This window comes from Mauremys reevesii, linkage group 5, assembly GCF_016161935.1.
Source record: "Mauremys reevesii isolate NIE-2019 linkage group 5, ASM1616193v1, whole genome shotgun sequence".
Lineage (NCBI taxonomy): Eukaryota > Metazoa > Chordata > Testudines > Geoemydidae > Mauremys > Mauremys reevesii.
This window is the reverse complement of record NC_052627.1, coordinates 71,933,009-71,957,194: the sequence shown is the minus strand read 5'-3', so window position 1 is coordinate 71,957,194 and position 24,186 is coordinate 71,933,009. Positions and strand designations below refer to the sequence as shown.

Sequence of the window (24,186 nt, the reverse complement as noted above, 5' to 3'; positions counted from 1 at the left end):
GTCTCCAGGCTAGCAACTGCCTGCGGTTTGGCCCCTTTACTTTTAATATGTAAAATTGCTTCCCTCAATCCCATCTTCCATCCTTTGTATCTGAACAGTTAAAAACTACCATCTTTGTCCATCACCACTCCTCGAAATTGACTATTCGCCTTGCCAGTCCAACCAAAGTAAATGAGTGTATTGCAGCGTTCTGAGGACTGGACACTTCCTACTGTATTTACACCTAGAAATCCAGCCTTATAAACTGCTAAACTTTTAAACAAGCGGTTTACCTAAGGAAGCTTCCAGGGATTATGGGAAACGGTTTCTATCTGTACTATAAACCTCAGTTTAATATTTTTGTGGCCTCAGGATTCTTGCACGAATGTAACCTCAATCAATCTGGCTCTCTTACAAGGTTATGGTAGTGCTTAATTAAGTGGCTTGTGGCCAGCTCTTACAATAAGAGTAGGTAGATTTGCAATTGCCCATAAAAAGATAAGAGAGCCCTTACACCGTTTGCCAGTCTCTCTGACAATGGGAAGGTTGAAGGGTTAGAACAACTACGCAAAAGTGATGTGCCCTTTCTCCCTTCGGGCCAGGCAGCCTGGGTTTGTGTTTGGGTGTAGAGTTATGTTTACAGACACTTGCCTTTGTTTATAACCCTTCGAGAGAAGAGTCTCCCTTTTGTTTTCTTTTCCTTCCCTGCTAGCTTCCCAGTTGATAGCGGAAGGTCTCCCCCTGCTCCATTTGTGTTTGACGTTGCTAATGTTGCCAAGGTAGGTTAAAGGCTCCAATGGTGCAGCTATTACAATGGGAGACGTATCGAGATGCTACTAATTATAACTCCAGATTAGAGAAGTATTCCCCGGTAACTGTCTGCAAATACCCAGGTGTTTTATCGATCAACTGGATCCTCATACCATTGGCTGTGTGTTTAATACACGCGTTTAATGTGTGATCTTTAAGCACAAGCCAATCGTTTAGAAACACGGAGCTGCGGAAGTCTTGCTGCATTAGGCACTGGTGAAAATACTCTTTAAAACTGCTTTTTCGTTGTGGTCTGTCCTTTTCCTCGATCAGGAAAACCGCTTCCTTTTACTTCCAGCGCCCTGCAGGGCTGTAATCTGTATCTGGCTACATCGTAGCCCAACGACCCAGCGCCTCTCTGGCAGATTCAGGATGCCATTGTGAAGATAGTAGCCTTTTTGGCGTTTCCTATACAAGGAAAATGAACTCTCCCTTTGCATTTCATTTCTCAAACTGGCTGCACCCTTGGACCCGCTAAAAGGGATCTATTTTAATTGCTTGGTAATGAGGATGTTGCCATTTTCTCAGGAGCAATCATTCCTGGAGCTAAATCACAAGAGCCCTAGACAGGCCGGAGCCGACAAAAATGTAGGTTTTGACGTTAAAAGCTAAATGGGGAAGCAGGGCGGTGGAAGGTAAATTGATGGTAGATTGGGATGTCAGTGTGCCTTGGCCCCACATCTCCTAAAGGAGCTGTGTGGCTGATAACATTCTGAATGGTGAACCAGAAGCTTTTCCACAGCAGTACGGCCAGGTCTCTGGGAAAGAGTTTTAATCTAGGTTCTTAAGGTCATTACTAAACATATTTGCCTCCTCATATATTCCACGTCTGCCCTCCTTGATAGCTACTCAGTGACACAGACTGTTCACTGGTATAAAGGCACTTATGAACTGATGGTATTGGGAAAATATCAGTGTACTCTTGCTAGTTAATAATTGCTAGGCCTTTCCATATTATTCTACAGGTAATCTGAGAGGAAAAGTTAAGAATGAGGAACAGAGGTGTAAAGCCAAACTGCATAATTATAAGTTGCCAAACTAAACGTTTTGTGAACATTTTTCAGTATTTATACAATATTTTAAGTACCTCACCTGTCTTTTAAGATAATACATCTACGTTGGTTGTTTTGGGAAAAGAATTCACAATGTTATCTGTGTCCTCTGCCTCAAAAACAACCTTCGTTTTTTTCTTTTGAGGAGCAAGAAAAATACCCTATTATAAAATTATGTCCTATAAACCCATAATCACCCAGTAGTCCTAATGAATTCAGTAGGACTACTGAAGAGAGAAGAATTACTCACGTGAGTAAGAGTTTGTAGAATCTGGAGGCGAGAAAGGGAGACAACTTTAATGTAAAATAACATGGAAATATACCACTAATGATTCTTAAAACTAAATGTAAAGGGTCGTGTTTAAGCTATGAACTCTAATGAGTAGTTTGAGATATTTTATGGGGCACATTCTGCTCTCAATTACGCTCGTGTTAATCCATAGTGTAAATTAGGTGGAGTTACTCCAGATTTAGAAATCCGGATCCTGATTTCGCTGGAGTCAATAGCAAAACTTTCATTGACTTCGGTAGGGTCGATCGGGCCCTTATGTGGGTGTAAGTGGGAGCAGAATGTGTCCTTACACTTTTCTTGTGATTCAGATAATAACAAATGGATGGGGGCATGGCACATTTTCTATTTTTATTAATTCGTTTCCTAAAAGCTTGTATTACAGTGAAATTGAAACAAGGGAATTTATGGCTGGTTCAAATGTAGGAATGGAAACGATTTTCTGTTTTAACAGAATACATATTAGTAGCGTTAGTTGGGATTTATTGATAGATCATCTCTCTCACTCTCTCTGCAGGATAGCTTAGGTCTAGTATGTGATATAATTGTTCTTTAACGTTACCTTTAGGTAACATTTTTCATGTTTTTCAAAGCATTTGCACAATGGAGAGGGTGTGCAAAGCCTACGTTTTCTACTATTCAAATCACTTTGGAAAGTATGTAAACATTACATCACTGAGGTTATTCTGATGTAATAATATTGAGTCTGGATATTAAAAAGGAAGCTCGTTGATTTTTAAATAGCAGAAATGGTAATGGGAGTCTTCAGGTTTTATGCACCGCGGGATGTTGAAGATAGTTGATACCGTTCTTCTTGGAGCCATGGCTGTCATTTTTGGTTGTTTTATGAGCACTCCACGCTGTTAGATTTCCATATAATCTATGTTTTCCTGGGGGAAGAAGGAGGAGAGAATATGAATAACCGATTTTTCACCTATCAGTTTACAGTGCCCCATCTCCGAGTAGATAACTATGGTTAATTTATCATTTTCAAAGATGGCGTCAAAGATAGGTGTAATGGGGCCTTTCCATAAAGATTATGGATACCCGTAGAACGACAGCTGAAATTTCCAGATGTAAATGGGAAAAGCACCAAGGTTGCTGTTTCAGAGAACAAACATGAAGCACGAGCCCCACGATGACGCTGCATCACTTTAATGATATAAAATGTTATCTTTTGCGCCTGAAAACATATTTTAAATCCTTCTACCCTCAACCCTACCCAAAAAAGCCCTTCATTAAGTGATAGAAAGGAAACGAATCCCACATTTCTGCGACTGTAATCCACTCTGTAATAACTAGGGCTTATCATTTTTTGCAGGCTATGAAATATGTTCCCCTTCAAAACCAGCTCCAATCTCTTCCATTTCTAATTGGCCAATTACTGCTCAGCTGTTTCAGTTTGCACAGTATAATAGAGATTAAAGCGTAGTTGTTATCTGAATTATATATTCACATAAATTCTACAAAGCATGTAGATTCGAAAGGCCTGTTGCTTTCTGGGAAGTCTTTGTGGCCCTTCCCCCTACTTCCCCCAAACGCAGTATGATGTTTTCCCCCATTTTCCTCCAGAAATTTTGCTGCTTTGATGATCAGATTGTAGAGCACTGATTACAAATTTATTCTTAGGCACTATGTACGTCTTTATATCTGCTATTAGAGACATCTGGGAGTGATTACAGCCCGCCCTCCCCCATTTCTGCTCCCTCTATCTTGCAGCAAGAGCCTAGAGACATGTTGACGTCAGATCAGACGGCTAGGAGCCATCCTGCTCTCGAGTTGGGTGCAATCATCGCCGTGCTTTCCAAACTCTATCTAAAGTCCAGTCCGTCCGCTGGAATGCGGATGCAATGGGACCGGATTAAAAAAAAAACAACCCTTTACTTTTAACTCAGAGGATTTTACTTCTGGAGATTTCCAGCCAAGCTTCTTTGTTTACTTCTTGCCAACATCAGAAACAGAGGGAAATACACTGGTGCATTCCACGTTGCAAATGCCCTGCACGAGTGTTAGCGGTGGAGTCTTTCTCCGTTTGCATTCGATCAGAGCGCTGTCTTCCAAAGTAAATACTAGCTAGGCAGCTTTCCACCTTATGTATTGGCAGGAACAAATTAGTGAAGCAAAGTGCAACTTTTACGTTCCAGGAATCTGTGTCTCAGGCTCCCCATCCCCCACTCACAAAACCGCTATCCAACATGTAGTCCAATTTACAACCAGCCGGGCAAGCTGGAGCCTTTAGTAAAACAAAATGAGTTTCCTAGCTCAATGAACTCTAGCGCTGCTGGCAAAGAGATGACTTTGCACCTGTTATTAAATTCTAATGAATCATATTTAATTCAGGGCAGTGAGAGACTAATAATAATTAACAGCTTGCATGTTTGTGTATGGTTCAGCAGGATGCATGAGCACACGTTATGGGGATATTTTTATATTATTCTGTTGCATCGTCATCATTATCATCTTACACGTTAGGTGACATTTTCCAGGAGAAAAAAATCAATAAAATACAGCTTTGGCATTTGGCGTCCACTCCCAGTCCTTTAAAAGGCATTGTAAGAATACAGCCACTTGTGAAACTGTACATTTCCAGAGGCACTGTTGGTCATATACAGAGAGGGGGGATTTAAAAAATGCTGATCTTGTCTCTAAAGGCGAGAGATAATGGTGGCGTATTTGTCTGAAGGATTAAAGTAAAATAGTATCACCAAGCGAAAGAGCCATATGTGCCCCTAAAAGGTTATGGGATCCCATTTCTAGCTTTGTTCCAGCAAAAGCCACCACAAAGCTCTACATCTATAATCTCAAAAGGAAAAGGAACGTTTCCTTGTTAAATCAGTGAAAATGGTATGCTGCGCCTTTGGCTCCCTACCACCTCCATAAAGAAAACGTGTAGCACTGGGGCTTGTACAAAAAAGTAAAAGTAAAAAAGAAACCTGACCAAAACTCTGAGTAAATCCCATGCCAAAGCTGTGCGAGAGAGCTCTGTAATGGTCACTGGTAGTGTGCAAGGCAAAAGGTGTCTGGTGCCTTCCTGGGCCCTTCTCTTTGAGAAGCTGCATTATTTGGGTCAGATACAGGAATGTGCGCATTCAGACCATGGGCCGAATCCTGCTGGCCTACAGCTGCATGTGGTCTCGCTGAAGTTAATGGGGGCTCCATGAATGGAATAAGGCCGACAGGCATGGGGGAGGCGAAAAGGATTTGGCCCTATATGCTTGACATGAAGAAAGAAAGAAAGAAAGAAAGAAAGAAAGAAAGAAAGAAAGAAAGAAAGAAAGAAAGAAAGAAGCGCTTACAGTCAATAGAGAACTGGTGTTTAGGTTTGTTACCCTTAAATAATGCAATCAGGAGTACGTTTCTGAGACCAGCAATAGTATATTAGTGGGACAATGGAGCTCAGTCAGTCTGTATTTCGAACCTGTTTATTTGTTAATCACGAATAGCGTGTAACGGAGAATTCTCTCTGGGTGTGTTGCAGCCCAAAGTATTTGAAAAATGGACAGCGATATTTTAATGTATAGCAGAAGACTCTCTTTCCGTCCACGTATATTGAATAAACATGTGGAGATTATAGAGCCGTTGAGTCTCCTATATGGGGCTCTATTTATATGCCATATGTTGCTATTGGCTAACAGAGCTGCGTATGATGAATACAAAACAGTATGTACACGCAAACTAATAGAAGTTTAAAAATGGGTCTAAAAGACAAAGAAACAACTATAATAAAATACAGGAGGAGAAAGAGCTTTACAAATAAAACATCATTCAAAAGCAAACCAGCATCAGGTTTGCTTAGTCTGTTGAAACAAACATTTTCCAAATGGCCTGATCTTCTTACGGGGAACTCAATACCTGAGCAAAGGTTGAAAAGGGGGGCCAGAGAAAGAGAGCAACCCGCGTGGCCGTTTAGCCGAATTAAACCCTTAGTGGGTTCAGTCAGTGCAGTGTATGAAAAGGAGCTTTTCAAAAACAGAACTCGAGAACTGGACGGTAGGGGCGGGGGTAGCTGCGCTTGTGTTGTTGTGCCGGGTGAATGTTAGGCTAGCAAAAGGCCTGGCCTTGACTGTCCTTCATACGTTTCTAAAATCTGGTTTTCATAGAGGCGCTCAGTAATTGACTAAAGCCGTAACTGTCTCTGAAATTATTCATTAAAGTCATTCTGAGAAATCTCACAAAGCCAATTCCTACATTTATGGCCTTTGCATCATCAATATATGACATCACCCTTCATCCCTTATTATTACTGTTATTATTTCTTTATTTTAGTATTAAATTGCCACGGAAGGGTGTTTTTTTGATAATTAGTCCAGGTATATTTCCCCCTTTTGGCGAAGGAGCGTGATGCAGGTCCACCAGACACCCTTTGATTGAGGAGGGTATTTTTGGGAGCTGCAGTGTTGTGCAGAAGATCATGTCTGTGCCCTGTGGTGCTGTCAGCTGTGACAGATCCCAGATGCAGCCGCTACTGTATGGCAGATTGAGTTTCTCAGCAGAAAACTCTCTCCCTCCCTCCTAAACGTCTTCAAAAACCTTCTCCAGATACTGCAGGTCACTTCGGCTGAATCGGGAAAAGTTGAACAAAAGTTTTCCTTTCGCTTCTTCTCTCTGGCTCTCTCTGCTAGGGGAGCCTCCCTCTGATCCCAACCCTGGGTGTCAGCTGTGGGCCTGCCAGGCTGTTCCCGGCCGCTTGTGATCACAACACGCCCCGCTGCTCTGCTGATGGGAACAGAGGTTGGCAAGGAGGACAGAGAATCCGCAGGTAAGTGCAGAGACTCTCCGGGCAGGGCAAGGCATGAGCTCCCTCTATCGCAGGAGGTGATTGTATTCCCTCGACAGCGCTTCTTGCGTCTGTGATTCCCCGGGGATGCGTCAAACCTCAAGAGCCCCCTTCATTGCCAGTCATCCCAGCCTAAACCCGCCTCGAGTTTCTGCAGCGATTAGAGAGGCCGAGGAAGTCTGGCCTTGGGGATCTGCGGAGAGAGCGAGGGATTCCCCTGGGCTCCGGGTTCTGCGGTTAACCAGCGGTTCCTGGGGAAGCAGTAAAGGGGAGGTGGAAGGTGGTCCGACCTAAGGGAAACAGGAATCCAGTGTGATCCCAGCGTTGTCCCACGGGAGCCTGGGGAATCCGCTTCGGAGTGGATAGGGGACGGAACCCTGAGCACAGACCTCCACCCACCACGAGCAAATGCCCCTAGCCCGCGTGTGAGCCGGCCCAGCAACCAACCAACCTTTAGAAGCAGTTCCTGTCCCTGACTCCCACAAAGCAGGCTCAGAAGAACTCCCAGGAATTTACCCCTCTTCAAGCAGAAGGCGCCCTGCTCCCTTCCTTCAGACTGAATCCGGCCACTCACACGCTGAAACTAATCCAGATTAATACTTTGTGACGTTGTTGGCTGGCTCAGTGTTACTCAGTGTGTGTAAGTAACAGAGCGGGTGTAATTTCCACAACATTTTCAGATCAAACACAGAATTATAAATTTAATTTAACGCTATGTAGCTCTCGACAGCACAGTCCTGTCCCGGCATGAGAAAATAACAACGCTCTTAGCGTTCCATTAGTTAGTTCTTAAAGCAGATACACATTTCAGTGCTTTACCTCTCAGTACGTTGAATTATACTTTTCGTTTTGTTTGCTTTGCTTTGCTTTTAAGGATGCTATTTGAATTATCAGGTAGGAAGCGCAAATTTCCCTTCCGAATGGTGGGTAAACATTCCTCTTTCTCTTTGCGCAGTTTGTAGTTTTCTGTTCATTCAGCTCGATCAGTTTCTGTTTGTTTTGTGAATCTTGCTCACTAGATTTTGATGGAGAGATTTAACCAAAAAAAAGAGACAAAAAAAATCCCGGAGCTAAATACTGGAGTTAAAAATATCCCCAGCTCAGCTTCTTGGCAGGCAGCGAATGAGGAGGAGGCTGGTCGCTGTAATGTTTCTTCGGCAAATAATGAGTGTGGGTTTGAAAGCCTTCGCTGGGAATTTCATACCATTCTGTCCTGCAGCAAAGCGGGGCTCAGTGACTCCGGTTTTGAACCGTTAGTGATATTAGACCGGTTTGTAACCGAAGAGGTGAAACTTCAAGAAAATAAACGTTTTGTTGCTCTTTCTTGATTTCTAGATCCTTTAAATAGACAGAAGTGATCTTGGGCAAGACATATTATTCAGTGGTTCTATGCAGGCTGCAATATTTCAGTACATTTGTCTAACCTCAGCTCTGTCACTTTTTAAAATATAAATAAGTAAAACAAAGCAATCATAACCCCTTCACCGAAAAATGAGATACCAAGCCTTTGATGTTTTCTAAGGACTCCTCTCCAACCTCTCACAAAAATATGTCATGGTTAAGGGGTTGTTTTATTGTTATTATTATTTAGGGGTGGGGAGGTTCGCATAACAAATATACACAGACACAAAGGTGCAGTCTTATATTTAATCTACTCGGTACAAACCTAGTTTTGTGTCTGCAAAATCAGCGACGCTTAAGCCTGGTTGCTCGTCTTTCTCCACATTATGCTATTTTTTTATTTCGTGATCCTCAATAGCTAACATACAGGTTGTGAAAAACCTTTCTTAAAAACCACCTGAACCGAGTTCTCCATAGTAGAGGCTTTTCCACTGCAAAGTGCTTGGATGCAAAGTGCTTTACTCATACACCTACCCCTGATAAAGGTTCCCACTAAATTCAGTTCCAGTCTTTCTTTCCCCTGATGAATTGAAAGGCTTGATGTCAACCCCCCGCCAAACCCGCTTCCCTTTTATTTTTAAGTTCTTGCCTTTAGCAGAAGTATAATTGTGACCCTGCCTGATCCATAGAGCCTCCTGTTGGGAGCAGTTAGCTGTGGTTGCATTAGGACTGAGGACCTCCCAAGTGGCTTTGGCCTGGGTGTCATAGGAAAGGACTCTGCACATTGTCCGTTCGCTCTCATCAAAGTCCCAGGCACTATGGAGCCAGCAGTTCTGTTGTCGACGTTATATGGCTTGGAAAAATAGTAAACAATTTTTTCCCCAAGCCATCCATCCAGCAGCACGGCGACCTTCCTAGGATCCAGAAACTTAACAAACTTTTTCATAACTTTATGTATATGAAATGATTTACATTTCCGGCTGGTCTGTCAATGTGACAGTAATTTACAGTGTGATAAAAACACGTTTACAACAACAGATCATGTTCAAGTAGTACCTTACCAAGCAAAAGATTTTAAGAGTACACAGAAAATGAATCTTTGTCATGCACTTTTGCAGTACACCTTTCTTAAGAAAGGAACATATTTAAATTGGAAAATAGGTAAAGTAGACAAGGACAGAAGCTAAAGTGTATGAAATCAATATAGAACTTTTGTTTATACTATGTATATTATATATATGCACATATAGTATATTTCTCTCAGGCTTTAACGGAATGTATACTTTTAGTCTAATGTAACAGGACCAAATCTCGCTCGCTTTGCTGAAAGGACTGGTTTAGATAGGGACTAAACTGAAAAGTAAAGCAGGCATAATTTGGTCCTGGATCGATTTTATTTAAACATTTTTATTTATTTCTGCTTTGGAGTCTAAAATCGAGTAGTTACGTTAGCGTTTAGGGAAAGGAAGTTCATGTTTTCCCAATCTAATCTAATTAAGCGGATATGGACTGTTTTGCAAAATAGCCAGGGTAACACAGTTAACAACTCCTTAGGAAATTCTGTTCTGTTTTCACCACCGCGGGTGCATTACTTTTTATTGGCATGGTTTTTTATTTAAAAGCACGAGATGAATTTGGAAACTAATGTAGAACATCCCCGTTCCACATAGACACTATAAAGGTTTTGTAAATTACAACTATGTGAAATTGGCATACAATTCAAGAACAAAATGAACAAATGGTTTTTTTGTTTAGCAGCAACAAACCACATGCAGCAGTTACCGCCTTGAAGTTATTTGTAACCATTTTTACCTAAATAATATTTTTCCAACAATGATATTTTTTCCAACCCCTGACGTTTTCTACAGATAAATAGTATAGTTTAGTGATCAAAATGTATCTTTTGAACTCTCATATAAAGGTATGCAGTTCTCTCATGTAGATATACACAGACCTCTCTCTCACACACACAAAAACACGCACACTCATCTGTTCATGCATTTATGGCCTAATGAAAGTATACCCAATGGAGAAAAGAATGCATGTAACTGTGAAATATGAAGAACGTGAATGCATTTTTTAAACCGAGGCATGATGTTTAAGTATGTTAAGATGGACACCCCAGCTCCGTTTAGCTCTATAATAGCCCAGTTATTTTTACTAAACGATCAGGACTGGCTCTAAGTGACCTCTAATGATTTAAAACAATTTTCTATCATTCCATGAGAAAAAATACACCAGTCATTGAGAATAATTGGCAAAACATATGAGCTAGTGAACATTTTATCTTTATTTAGGAGACGTCGTCTGCAAGATCACATCGGTTTTCATCCATTGATGTAAGAGTGAAACTCTAACAGTATATTCTTCAAGAGAGCTAGACAGCTTCAGAAATTCATCAGTCCTTAAAGAAAAAAAAACATATTTCTCTTTATTTCTGTAAAGGCAATATTCATGTTCTGCCATTTTCTGTAATATATCCAAATTCTGAATTTGACACTCTTAGTATTACTATTGGGAAAATAAAAAAGTCTTACAACTTCTTTTATTGGCTCTATGTGTGCGCGCGCGTACCACACTGTGTGTATGGTGTACATACAGAGTGTATATATAATAATGTGCGTAGCTATAAACTCTCTCTATATTACATACAACGTATTATATATACACTCTACGTATGTGTGTGCATATATATCCTATATATAGTATATGTTATATATATACTATATTTAGTGTATATATAGATAGTATGTACACACACACCAGTTTTAAGGTCCATTATCTCTGATGTTGATATAGAGATCACACACACACACTTTAAAATTCCAAGAGTTTTGTACAAAAGCTTTCGATGTGTTTTTTTAAAGAGGTTTTTTTTTTTAATAGCTTCCGCTCAGCCCTGGACATTTGGACTCAAGGTAATCAAAACACATGATTTTACAGGGAGAAGCATAAAACAATCCCAATATAAAAATGTAGAGGTCCCTAAACACATTCCTAAAATTGTCTTTCTGTATGGTATGTGGCATATGCAGACTACATGCTGGTGAATGGTGGTATACATTTTTTATCAACTAGCATTTTGGATTACATGGATAACTTACTTATTGTTTTCCCCTGTGAACAAGCCAGGCCATTCCAAGCTGCTGAAGATAAAGTGTTAAACCACATAACATCACCATGTATTCTTTATCATGTGTATATACATTGTTTTAGGGGGTTCTAAATTTTTTTATTGGAAATACATTTTTATCCCTTCGTCTGTAAAAAACACAGGTGCTTTAGTTACCCTGAGTCAAACTGTAAACGGTTCAGAGGGAGCCATAAAAACCTCTTTAGAAAAACACACCTAAACCAAAGTTATTGTGATTTTCTGGCCACAATAATGGCACCATTTTAAAGTCCATTCTCTCTGGGTCTTCTAGGGCTGAAAGTAAGAGCTGGGTGTCCCGTTGGAGAAGATAGGACTCTCTCTTTTCCAAAGGCATAAAGATCCCATTTCTAACCCTGCAGAGCTTTGTGATATCAGACTTTAAAGGACTGAGATTTTTCATGTACAGTAAAGCTGTCACCGGTGCAGGATTTAACAATGCCCAGTCTGGGCCTCAGGTTTAATATTTATTATTATTTTATTTTATTTTTGTGGAGAGAAGAAGAAAACATTTCTCCGCCAGGATTTATTTTTAATGCAGTTGTTTGAAGTTGCTTAGGGTTTGGAATGTTAAAATAAATCCTGGGGATTAGAGGGGAAAGCACAGGTGAGATAAAAGGTGCATGATAAATGCACTTATCATATGACTCTGCGGTGTATCACATGGATAGTCCGATACTTTAATATTTACGTTGTGGTTACACCTCAAGGCCCCACTGCGATAGGCACAGTAAAAATATATAGGAAATGGCATATACTGTGATATCCATTTATCCACATGACATATAGATATGTCAAAGATGCATGAGACGTGCAATTTATCATATGATTCTGCAATATATTCCATGAATCGCACTACTATTTATAGGGGGCGTGATATTAAATTATATCCACCATATGAAGGGAGAATCCCAGCTTTTCTGTACACAGAATTATCACAGTTTTAAAGTATACCTATAGATACCACCACACACTTTAAACACACCCCTTATAAAAGATTGCAGAGTCATGTGATAAATTGGAATTCCACATGCATCTTTGACTATCTTGCATGTACTCTGCCCATGAATCCTTCTTTTCTAAGACTTCTTCTAACATTCCAAACCTCTGAGCAGCTTCAGCTGCGATTTAAAAATAAAGATCCTGCCACTACAATCGTTCGTTCTTCCCTTCCTCCCACCATATGGAATTCCCCCTTCAAAATTTCACTGGCCCAAAATCCAAGTGACAAGTTTCTGGTCCCCAACTCTGCATGGTTAGAAATAGGAGTTTGATAGAGTCGGGAAGAAGAGAATACCAACGTATCAACAGGGTAAATAATACTTGATTCTAGCCATGGGAGGTCTAAAGATATTGGACTTTAAAAATCATGACATTTTTATGTATAGAAAGCTAGTCCATGGTATTTGAAGAGGTTTTACATTTGAATTGGTTTTACCGGTTGTCAATCCCGCTGAACTCTATTCAGAAGTATTCATAGTAAGGGATTCTGGTGTTTGCAGGTAAAAACACACTAGTCCCAGTAACACCCTTTTAAAATCTCTAAAACTTTTTTTTAAAGAGTGGCATAAAGGTTTTATATACACTCATTTTTAATGACCCACAATAACTAATCGTTGGTAGCTGGTGACATTAGTAGCTAATTTTGACATTTCATTGTCACATTGATAAAAAAATATTTATATCACACCATGCCGATGCATATATAAAGCGACATGTCTGATTGTGGGTATAAAAAATATTTTTCTACAGATAAATCACTATGGGCGTATATTTAAAGATATATTTTAGTTTTCATATTAAGGCAATGAAGTGCTCATGAAAGGTTGTAAATTATATTTATTATTTTTATTATTATTATTATTATTTACTGTATGATATACAGTATTTATCCAATAAAATTAAATAACTCTCTTAATTTATTACAGATTTCGAAATAAATACATTTTATGTTTATGTTTATGTTTATGTTTATGTTTGTACAATACTTAGACGCCCTAGCAGAAAGCACTGTGAAAAGGTGCTGACTTCTAAAAAGGATAGCAATATTTCACAGTATAATAGCTCAATATTTTAAATATATATATTGAAACATGATGCGTTTAAGTTCACGAGCAAGAAAGGTGTTTAAAACGTTTACATTCCTGTTGTTTTCCTTACACACACATGGCTTAATATAGGAAGCATGATTATTTCATTAAAGTTGATTATACGTTTTTGCAAATCTAGATTTTCCTGAATAAAATTCTGACACCTGTTAGCCCCAAAACAGGAGCTCATGATGTAAATTCTTTCTACCCTGCAGCAATGCGTTTTAAAAATGCACACCTTATATTCAGATAAAAGCAATGGACTAATTATAAGAGACACACAGGCGCGCGCAAAGTAAAGATTGTGAATCCATCCTTGGTTTTGTTCAAACATATAAAGGACCCGGTTCTATACGCCATACCCAAGCAGAATGGGAACTTTGCGACTTCAATGGGGTTAGCGATAGACCAGTTCCTTTAAGAAACTGATGCATTCTCTTAAAATTAGTTAAATATGGGGAGATTGGTGTTTTAATTTTCTTTGTTTTACTTACTGTGATGAGCATGAGGGAAAATGAAAAGGAAAGAGAAAAAAGTACAGAGTGCAAGAAATGTAGAAGGATTGAGCCTCTAATTAGGATCGTTTGTAAATTAGTTCAGATTTTTTTAAAGTGTAGTATTAATGTCTTATTTGGCTCCATTACACAATGTAAATGTTTCTTTGTCTCGTTTTCAAAAGGTTTTACCTGAAGAACATAATGAATTCCTATTGTTAATGTATAGATGTGCTTTTACACATTTTTCTTAATAGTTAGCTAACAATTGCTCATTTGACTCTTTGGTGTAGTCTGGTGCAATAGATTTGATCCATTATTTTATGAATTGTTGCTCTGAAGATGTCGCACTGACATTTAGAAGAATACCTCAGAACTTTCAAGCGCAGCCGTTATGTTCCAGCAGATCAGTTACATGGAGACATGCAAATACTCATAAGAATATTGTAAAATATATGGTTTCTTTAAAAATGTATGGGGGAGGGCTGCTTTTCTTTTCTTTTGTTTGTTTCCATGCCAAAAATGGCACAGTCCAAATTGGGAACAAATGGCTTGCAGAATCCCCCCTCCTCCCCTCCGCCGCCGCCTTCTTCCAGGAAGAAAGCTTGTTTGAATTTATAGGAACTTTAAAAAAAATCATAATTTCGCGTTTTTATTCTGAAAGGGCTAATAAGTGGTTTTCTTTGAACTCCCCTTTTTAAAAAATGATTGAGTGAATGCGTTGGGAGGGTTTTTACTTTTATTTTTGTTTTTTGAAAATGTGTAAAATGGACCAATAAATAAACTTCGCTCCTGGTACGGGACGTGGTAATGCAAGTTTCAGCCCGGAGCAAATTTTTATAAGTAATAAACCCCTGGAAAAATAAGCGGTTTTAATGGAAACACTGACGGCTTCGGAAGTGTACACCAGCGTACTAGAACATACTGTTTATCTCGTTGAGACCACCAAGGCACCCATGCAATTGTGATTTAGCTGCTTGATTAAGTGGCTTTATTAGGACGTCTCCCCGCCCCATTGACGAATGTATAATACTCACACCAAAGGCTGCAGGGGATCTAATTGTGTAATACATTGGGCAGCAAGCCGCTACACATCCGAGTAATCCTACTGATGTGAATGAGTCTGTCTCGGAGAACTAAGCATTACTCCCCGGAGTAAGGGTTTGCACGAGCAGCACCAAATATTTATCCGATTCCAGTGTCTACAGGGCTGTGATAAGAAGTCAGACATAAAACACTCAATAGCAATGAAAACTCTTATTGGCGGAGCTGCTTTGCGGCTAATTTTGGCCTCTCTGTTCTCATTGATTTTTGAGGGTGCGCCAAGACAGTTAAATTGAACTTGCTAATATTTTAGTGGCTAAGTTCTGCAGACTTCGGTTACCTTCATTTAAATATGCTCTTGGCTTTATTCTTGTTGTCTTGAGTTCGGGCCTGATCCTGCGATGCAGTCAACGAAAGATGTGCTTTTTGAAGCCTCCAGCATTGGAGCCTTCATATCTGGAAACCATGGTACTGCCTTTATTATTTGGAAGGGAAAGAGGTGGGTCATTGCAAGCCAGCTTTTGCCTTGCTATAAAATAGCACAGACGTGTGTCTAACATATATAATTGTGTCGCTAGTGTACTAACACAGCGTCTCTTCTCAGAGTCCTATCCAGAAAAAGAGTTGCATGTCAAAGGTGTTGAGGAAGATTGTGTATCTTTCCAGTTCCGTACCTAACTGCGGATCTAGGAGCACAACCATATGGTTCACTCAAGATAAGGGGGGAAAGAACCCCATGGGAGCACCAGCAAGGAAGACTTTCATCAGGGTGCCCCGCCTAAAGGAATGGGGAGCCGCACTGCAGAGTGGCTAGCACAGACTGGCCTACAAGCATCTTCTGCCTCATCTCGGTTGCCTGTGATAAATGCGTGTGTGACTTTGCTTTAACATGACCACAAATACTATAGCAACACGAGTGTCATTCAGTACAGAGACCTCATCCCTGACAGGCGCACTGAAAATGCATCTTATTTGTCTAAAATGTGGGGAATTAAATAATACGGCTTCTTCCCCCTCTCCCTGACCCCGAAGTGACTCTTCCAGGCAGGCTACTTTTGAAATTTTCCATTAACACATTTTGGTAAAAGTGCACGTGTTTAGTTAACTCTCTTTTACCATCGCTGCGTGACTTGGTGCATTTGATTTTGCTTTGGCTGCCAGTGGTTAGTCTGTGTTTTAGTCAGAGGCAAAAATTTGCTCCCCACAAATGTAGCTATTGTTTGACTGATTCCCTTTCCCCTGGCATGAAAGGGCGTTTTAACCTCCTCTGCTCCGCGATCAGCGTGGGGAAGCGGGGCGCTTTTCCATGTGGATCCGGGCGGCACCGCCAAGACTGGACCACACAAGAAAGCGACAAGAACCAGGAATGTGCTTCCCAAGAATGTGAGGGCAAGACAGTCTCACTGGGATGTCAACGGCTGGCGGTGACGCTGTTCCCTTTCTCGCCCGCATTTTTGGGTGTCCAGTGATTGACTTGTTCGGAACTCGACTGCTTTCATTCCCACAACCTGCCTGAACGTTTCAGCAGACTGCAGGGAGTCAGAGCAATGTTATCTCCGAGACATAATGCTAATAAATGTGTTCATATGTTGGACATTCCCCTTGCCTGTTTTATGGGGTTTCACTGGTGGTGTTTTAATGGGCTGGGTCATTGAGACTGATGCTCTCAAGGTTATTAGGATTAAGTAACCTAATGAATCGTGTTACCATTAGCGGGCTTTGAAGGAAGGTTGTTTTCCATGCAACGTGGTTTTGTGTCTCTTAACACGGACAATTATTGCTAACTGTACCTGGATAAGGGTTGGGGGTGGAAATCGTTTCCTTTTTTTAAACTGAGTCTCTTAGGCGCAGAAAGGGGTTTACTGATGTAGCAGCTAAAGAAAGAGACAGAAGGCTGTTTATTTTTTTATCCTGCGAATGCTCAGAGTTGCTCATTGAGCCAGAAATCTTATCCGGGTTTCCATGATATTTTAAAGAGCAAACGTCATGTAAGCGGCTCCCTTGTGTATGTTTCAATTTGTTCGAAATAGATAGAAATGAGACTTCTCTCTGAAATGTCATTTGGTGAAATTATTTAGACAAACCAATCACAGACAAACCCACACCAAGAAGAACTGACCGATTATTTTTTTTACTAATGGCATTTAGAAAAAAAATCGAAGGCGTTATTTTTAAAAAAAGAGTTCAATTTTATTTTGCAGAACGAAACAGGTAAGCAACATTTGATTTACTTTTTAACTGCCTGCATTGCTTAATGTTTGTCTTATGCATACTAGAAACGCTTTAATATCTAACTACATTTTTGTTACTTTAGGAAGGAGAGACCAAGGTTTCGGTTTTGTGTAATCACAAGCTCTGGTAAACCTAGTGGAAACAAAGTTTCATTATAATGCAGAAGAGACCGGAAACTACTACTCTAGCATACAGTAATGAGCCTCTAGCTCTCTCCATTAGATAAAATACATCCGATTGCAGTGGGTAATGTTCAATCGCATGTTTGCCAGACTGTAATTGCTCAAAAATTGGAAAATCCACCAATTTCTTTGGCTGACTGGGAACTACATTCTTAGCTTTTCAGATGTCATCACTGCCGGACAGAGAAAAACAAACAGAGGAAAAGAGCTGTACCAAAGGCGTCAGCTCTGAAACACGCAGCCATTTTATTTGGATTCTGTATTGTTGGGAAATCACTAAAGTGAAATGTATCCCCTGCAGCTCCGGCTGGACCATGCTTTGCTGTATTTTCTGCGCAGTGCCTACTGCCTGCCTGCTCTCTGCCACTCTGCGCAAGGCTCAGAAGCAGCCAGCAGGTTGACTTGAGTGAACTCGGGCGCCATCCACTGTCTTCTTTCTACTGGGAAAACTAGGCAAGGAAACTGTTTGGCAACAGGATTTAGATTAATACCGTGGAAAAATTTGCCATTAATTGCCCTCCGGAGAGGGAGTTTCAATGTAATTATAATTTATGGATTGTAATAATCACTCGGGGGTGACCATATCTGTAATGCACATCTCTGTTTAATTAAAACGGTGTTAATGGCTAATTAAATTCGATCATATTTGTCTGGTGTTTATATTTCGGACTGTTCTCACTTTTTAAATACATGTAGTTTCACAATGCAAATCTTTTAAAGAGCATAACCGGAGAGTGGCTAGAGAGGAAGGGAGGAAAGGTGATAAACCACTGATTTGGGTACACACATGTTGTATTTCTTTTGTTCTGGTAAGAGCTGGTGTTTAAATGCTGATTTCGGTGTGATTTTAGGGTTTGGGAGTGATTTTTCTCAATTGTAAGGACACATTCTACATGGGAACGCACTACATAATATCTTCCCATCCAACCTTAAAGCGACGCTTTCAAAGCGAGGGGAAAGGCAATGAGTCGGTAACAAGGCAATCAACACGTCTGGACAAGGGCAGGACAAGCGATTATTGACAGGGGCACAGATGTAGAAGGGTGAAGGATAGGCCGAGGGCGAGGGATTCAGCATCAGGAACCAGGGATTGTGGAGGAATGTAGCAACAAATACAACTAACTGTTCTGAACCTAGTCACTGCACTTCTTCACATTAGTGGACAAGTTGGTGTTTCCACCTGAATTACAAAGCAAAGAGCTCTTAATTACCCTGGGAGAGTCCGATCTTTTACAGCATACAGTGGGGTATCAGTGGTTTAAAGAGCTCAGTGACATAACTTTATATAAACAGATAAATCACGCCCACGGAAACTTCATTTATAAGCATAAGGTTTATTACTAAACACACAAAAAGCTGCCTTCCTCTCTCTCTCGCCCTGTCTAATGACATATCACTGGCGTTGTAATGAAGATTAATATGCTGTTTCCACAAACTGATGACATATTTTCCAGATATAAAATGATATAATTGCACAAAACACCAGCCTCAAACCAAAATACACGTTTTCCGGCCAAAAAAGCACATAATTATGTGGTTCAGCTGCAACCCACACTAAATGTACAACAGTATAGGCTAAGGATTTTCCTTCGTAAAGAATGTATCGTCATGAGGTTCCGTCTTCACTTCACTCAGCACCGTCATTATCTGATCATCGATTTCTCTGACACTCAAAGCAGTTCAAGTTGAATCCTAATTTTGAATCGGGTTTTGGCGGTGTTTGCTTTTAAGAACTCAATCTAACTAGCGATCCACTTCCACTAACGGACACGTTCTTTGTTCCAGGATCACTGGCAATAAATAGAAGTTTTTCTACTACTTCTAACGCGGCGTAAAACACAGTGACCATATTTTCCACCGCCCGATCCTGATTCCTCCGGGTAGGGAAGGAACTGGCTCTGGATATCTGCTTCTGCTTGGCTATTCCCAGGAGCTGCTTGGGGTCATTAGTTTCGAGCTCCAGATAGCTCTGAATCATTTTCTTTTGGATGGTGGTTTTAATTAACTTTCTGCAAGCTGGAGTTCAGGCTTCTGATATATTGAAATGAAGGAGGAAGTTAAAAGCCCGGTTTGTCTGCCACTAGCTTAATAACGTTTAGTGTGTTGTTAGTGTAAAAAAATCAGGACTCGTATTAATACTGAGCCCATGGAAAAATAGGAGTCCTTTGTCTCCCCCACCTCCTTTCTCCGGACATGTGTACTGTCTCTTCTAACTGTGCATTTCACAAAGTTGTTTCCGGGATGTTAAGATTAGAATTCCCGATCCCGAAAATGATCACACCTGCAGCTTTAGATAGATCCCTGCTCATTTGCGGGAGTCATTCATAAGGGCACAAATCAGCTCGGATTTCGTTTCCCCTAGTCTCACTTCCGATATAAAATCATAGCGTGGAAATTAGCCCTTTCCTGGACAGTCTTGTACCTTAATGTTGGCATTCTTGCTCTTACCAGGGCCTTCAACTGCACCTTTCCCTCTGGAGAACGTAGGCGGGGAAGGAACAAGGTGTCTGTCTGCAAATGGGAAGGGATGCATCAACCCGCCTGTCTTGGAAAACCTCCACTTTCCCATATTATGTCAAATTCATGTTACCCTTCACACCCTGTTAAGAATTCACGCCTTGGAATCCTCTAAACGCTTCCATCTCCCTCCAGTGAGTCAGCAGCCCAGCGCCTCTTTCACTCCTGATTAATTAGAACCGTTCGGTGGAGGTTTGGATTTTGGCACATTAGCTGTGTTCAGAACTGAATACGGAATCGCTCTACAGCTGGAAATTCCTCAGATTCTTCCTGCTTCACTTCACACATCAGGCCTACTTCTGACACTGCTAGTGGGTACATCCTTTTCGGGGAAAGTTTGGAACCGTTTTCAGAGCTGCACCAGTTCAATAGATCAGATGCCAGCCATTTGGCGTTAAAAGGCAGCTATGCGACATCCCGCGTGCAGTCAGCACCTCTGTGCCAGCAGCAGCTGCAGGGGATAGTCGTGGGCGGGGGAGGGCGCAGGGGTAGGACAGAGACCGATCAAAGGAGATTTGGAGGCAACAAACAGTAAATGGAGTTGCAGAGCTGCATTGAACTAATACACCTTGTATTTTATAGGTTTGGTCCAGGATTTTCCTTCATCCTTGAGCGTGAAGCACCGGAAAAGGAACTGGTGTGTGGCCTGATGCTGTTGCAATGAAATCAAGAGCAGCTTTGCCATTAACGTTACGTAAATGAAGCAGAACTGAACCCTAGTTTTTCCATGTAGCTGTTTAGCCTGTGAGGTTTGGCAGAGGTCACTATTTTCAACCTTGTTGGTTTAGCACTATTCCCTTAAAAGGAAAACAGTCATTTTCGACACCAACTCTTGCATCTGGATAGAAGTCAGATAGACTTTTGGAAGGTGAGATAAATATGATAAATATGAAGCTAACTGACACTAACACTTTCACTGAAAGGTTAGTGCAAAAGAATATTAATTTCTCAACATTATACTGTATCACCTTCATTATTAATGTGAAATCTTGCCCAGTAGAGGATACTCGATGCTCTGCTACACTTGCACACACCGCGCCCCGCTCATTCAGATCATGTGTTAAATTGAAACAAGCCATTTCATTCTGTAGCAAAATCTCCCGCCATCTCATTGGACAGTTTTAGAACAAAAAACTAAAGAATTTTGTCCCTAGTTACACCAAGTGCAATCATAGGGCTCCTGCCCTGCCTTCCGAGTGGTTAGCAAGGCGTTTGACTGAAGGCAGAATGTTAAAATATTATAATCTTTGAGAAGGAAGGTTTTTTCTCACCTATTTGTTTAGGGAGAGGTGATCTGGGTGGAAGGGGCGGTTTTGTAGTCCTCACAATTAGAAGTTTAGAATACAGATGCATGAGGTACGATTGTCCACCATATTTCTGGACCCAAAAGCTTTAGGTAAATAGACATACTTGAAACTCGGGCTGTTGGTTCCAACCTGAAATAAAACATTGGAATTTCATCCCGTGGTTCTAAGCAAGTGCCCGACAAGGTGCGGTTTTTAAAAGCACGATTTTCAATCTGGCACGAGCATTATGCACAAGGCCCAGATAATGGCCCATTCGAGCCTATCTTGGGGCAGATCCTCATTTGGTGTAACTGGTCATAACCCCATTGATTTCTGCCTTCCCTCCCTTCATCATCCACACAATACCCGTCCACCACCATCACCACCCCCTACATACACACACATGCACAAATACTTTCTCGGGATCACACCCATTATCGCTTGAGTGATCTCTAGCTCTGGTCAAACCCCTTCAGTTTGTTAGACGATTAAAAAACAGAACAAAAATGCTCTAAATTTGACTTTATTTGATTTCTTAAAATTACCAGAAGTGTTCGGCCTCCTTTATGTAACGTTTGTGTGCGCTGGGGAAGTCCTAAAATTGGCCGTCCAGTAAATAATCACTAGAAACATGATGAGATGCACATTTCTGGTTGATTAGCTATTTTACAATTAATTAATACTTCGATATTATATGGATTTATTCATAACAGGGCAAGTGCTGTGAGAGAGAGAATTTTTGGTTATTGTTTTAAGGTTTCAGTTTAATAAACACGACTAAGAGAATAGCACACTTCAAGGCTTTTCACCGCCATTTCAAAGCATAATTTGGTCAATATTGATACTATACAATTGTAAAGGAGTTTGAAATATGTGTAAGTTATACATTCATTGTCCATTAAAAACAGCAGGAAATGAAACCTGAACACTAATAAAAAAAAAGCTCCTTGCATTGCACTCTATTGCTAGGGTTTTCGACTTTTGGTTTCAGTTTTTCCCATATCAGGCAGGAGTACACCAAAGTCCTGATCTTGCATTTCTTCCCCATGAGAACAACTTTTGGGTGCACAGAAAATGCAGGATCTGGCAAGCCCCTAAATAACAGGTTACAGGTAATTTTTTAGGATGCTAACGACTTTAGGAGCATGCGACAATTGCATAGTTTGCCTAATTTCACAGAGAAGATTTACACACACATCCAAGACACACACATACATGGACCATGACAACGGTAATAGTGGTTCTTCTGTTACCTGTAATATGTAAATGCGATGTACAGTTATCATCTGGCATCCCAAACGCCCATTAACCAAGCTAAACTAACTCTCGTCTGAACTGCAGCCCTGCTGCAAAGCATCTTACTCCGACATGCTAGCGATTACATTTGTATTGTTGTTATAGTGCTGAAAAACAATACAAAACCCAAATAGAAAACGGGACTCCCGCCCTCAAGCCCCAAACAATCAGATTATGTGTCAAGTCCCACTCCAAACCTTCCATTAGCTGACCGGAGGATTTCATGAATAGGGCCATATAATTTCTACCTATCGTAGGTAATTATAGGGCCCCATCACTTTAGTATGTGACAGCCTCGCAATCTTAGATGTAGTTGTCCTCATAATACCCCTGTGAGGTAGGAAAATGCCACTATTCTCATTTTATAGACAGGGAACTGAGGTACAGAGAGGCTAAGTGACTGTCCCGGGATCACACAAGAAGACTATAACAGCCTCTCAGTAACAGCTGGAAAAAAGTTGTTCATATTTAACATGAACTCATCATTACTAAGGACTGGCTGGAGTTGGAAAAAACCCTCGTCTTGGGCCAAATCCAAAGCCAATAGTCTTTCCATTGACTTCAGTAAGCTTTGGATCCGGGTCTAATGGCACTCTCAGGTTCTCCTTAAAGACGTAAAACAAAATAATTGTTAAAGCATAAATAGGGGAGTTTCAGCCTTGACCTTGCGGCCCTTACTCAAGCAAACCTTCCCCTGAAACCTCCGGGAAGTTATGATTGTTTTACTCCAGCAATTTGGACTAATCGCCAGAGTAAACTCCGCAGGATTTGGCGCGGAAGGAGGTTTGCCTCATTAAGGAGTGCAGGATGAGGCGATGGGCAATATAACAAGTATTCCTGTTCCCAGAGATAACATTGCGCAGCTCAGTGAAATAGACCCTACTTTTTCATTTTCAACCCATCGAACCGCATTTTATTTACACCTCACAACTCCATATACTTCCCCTCACACGCACACCCGCATTATTGGTTTAATATGATATTTGACCTCTGTGAAATCAAACTTAATTCCTCACATCAGCCTAGTGACATGCAACCGGTGTCTTATTATACACCGAATAATTTTGCATTTCTAATGACTTCGTTATTCATCCATGAAAACCTGTGTAGTGACCAATAATGCACTGCTTTTCAAAGTGCTGCTGTAACCGCCCGTGTTCCATCCACAGAGATATCTGTATCCATTGACTAGGTACCATTATTCTTCTCCACTAAGAGAAATATTACCTCTTTCATTTCTTCAGAGGTCAAGTCCTAATTATGGAGGAAGACTTTTCAAATACAATGTCTCGCTTTGCTTCAGGCCTAGACCAGAGACCGCGGAAGGACAGATACAAAGTGAACACTGTCAAAAGCTTACCAAGTCTTTACTGCATGGCACTCTGTATTTAAATATGAACTCCAGTTCATAGCCGTTCTAAGCATATTTGCATCAGACATGAAGACCTTCACAAAAGCTGAATTCCTCCCATCTGATGCTGAATAATGTTTTAAAAAGTGAAATAAGATATGGATTAAAAAGAAACACAGCAAAGATGAATTTTAATAAAAAACAGTATCTGTATTATTTTACAGTGAATTTTACAGATTATTATTTAAAGTATCAAATACTTTGGCAACTGTTAGAATAGTAAAAAAAGACACAC

At 40.6% G+C, this 24,186-nt stretch overlaps 1 long non-coding RNA gene across 1 annotated transcript; it reads left to right on the top strand.

Moving 5' to 3' along the window:
* Positions 1-1,313: 1,313 nt before the first annotated feature.
* Positions 1,314-10,740, top strand: LOC120407075. Its single transcript, XR_005599777.1, has 3 exons — positions 1,314-1,377; positions 6,753-6,889; positions 10,546-10,740. It is a non-coding gene; the product is annotated as an uncharacterized LOC120407075 (long non-coding RNA).
* The last annotated feature ends 13,446 nt before the right edge of the window (positions 10,741-24,186 follow it).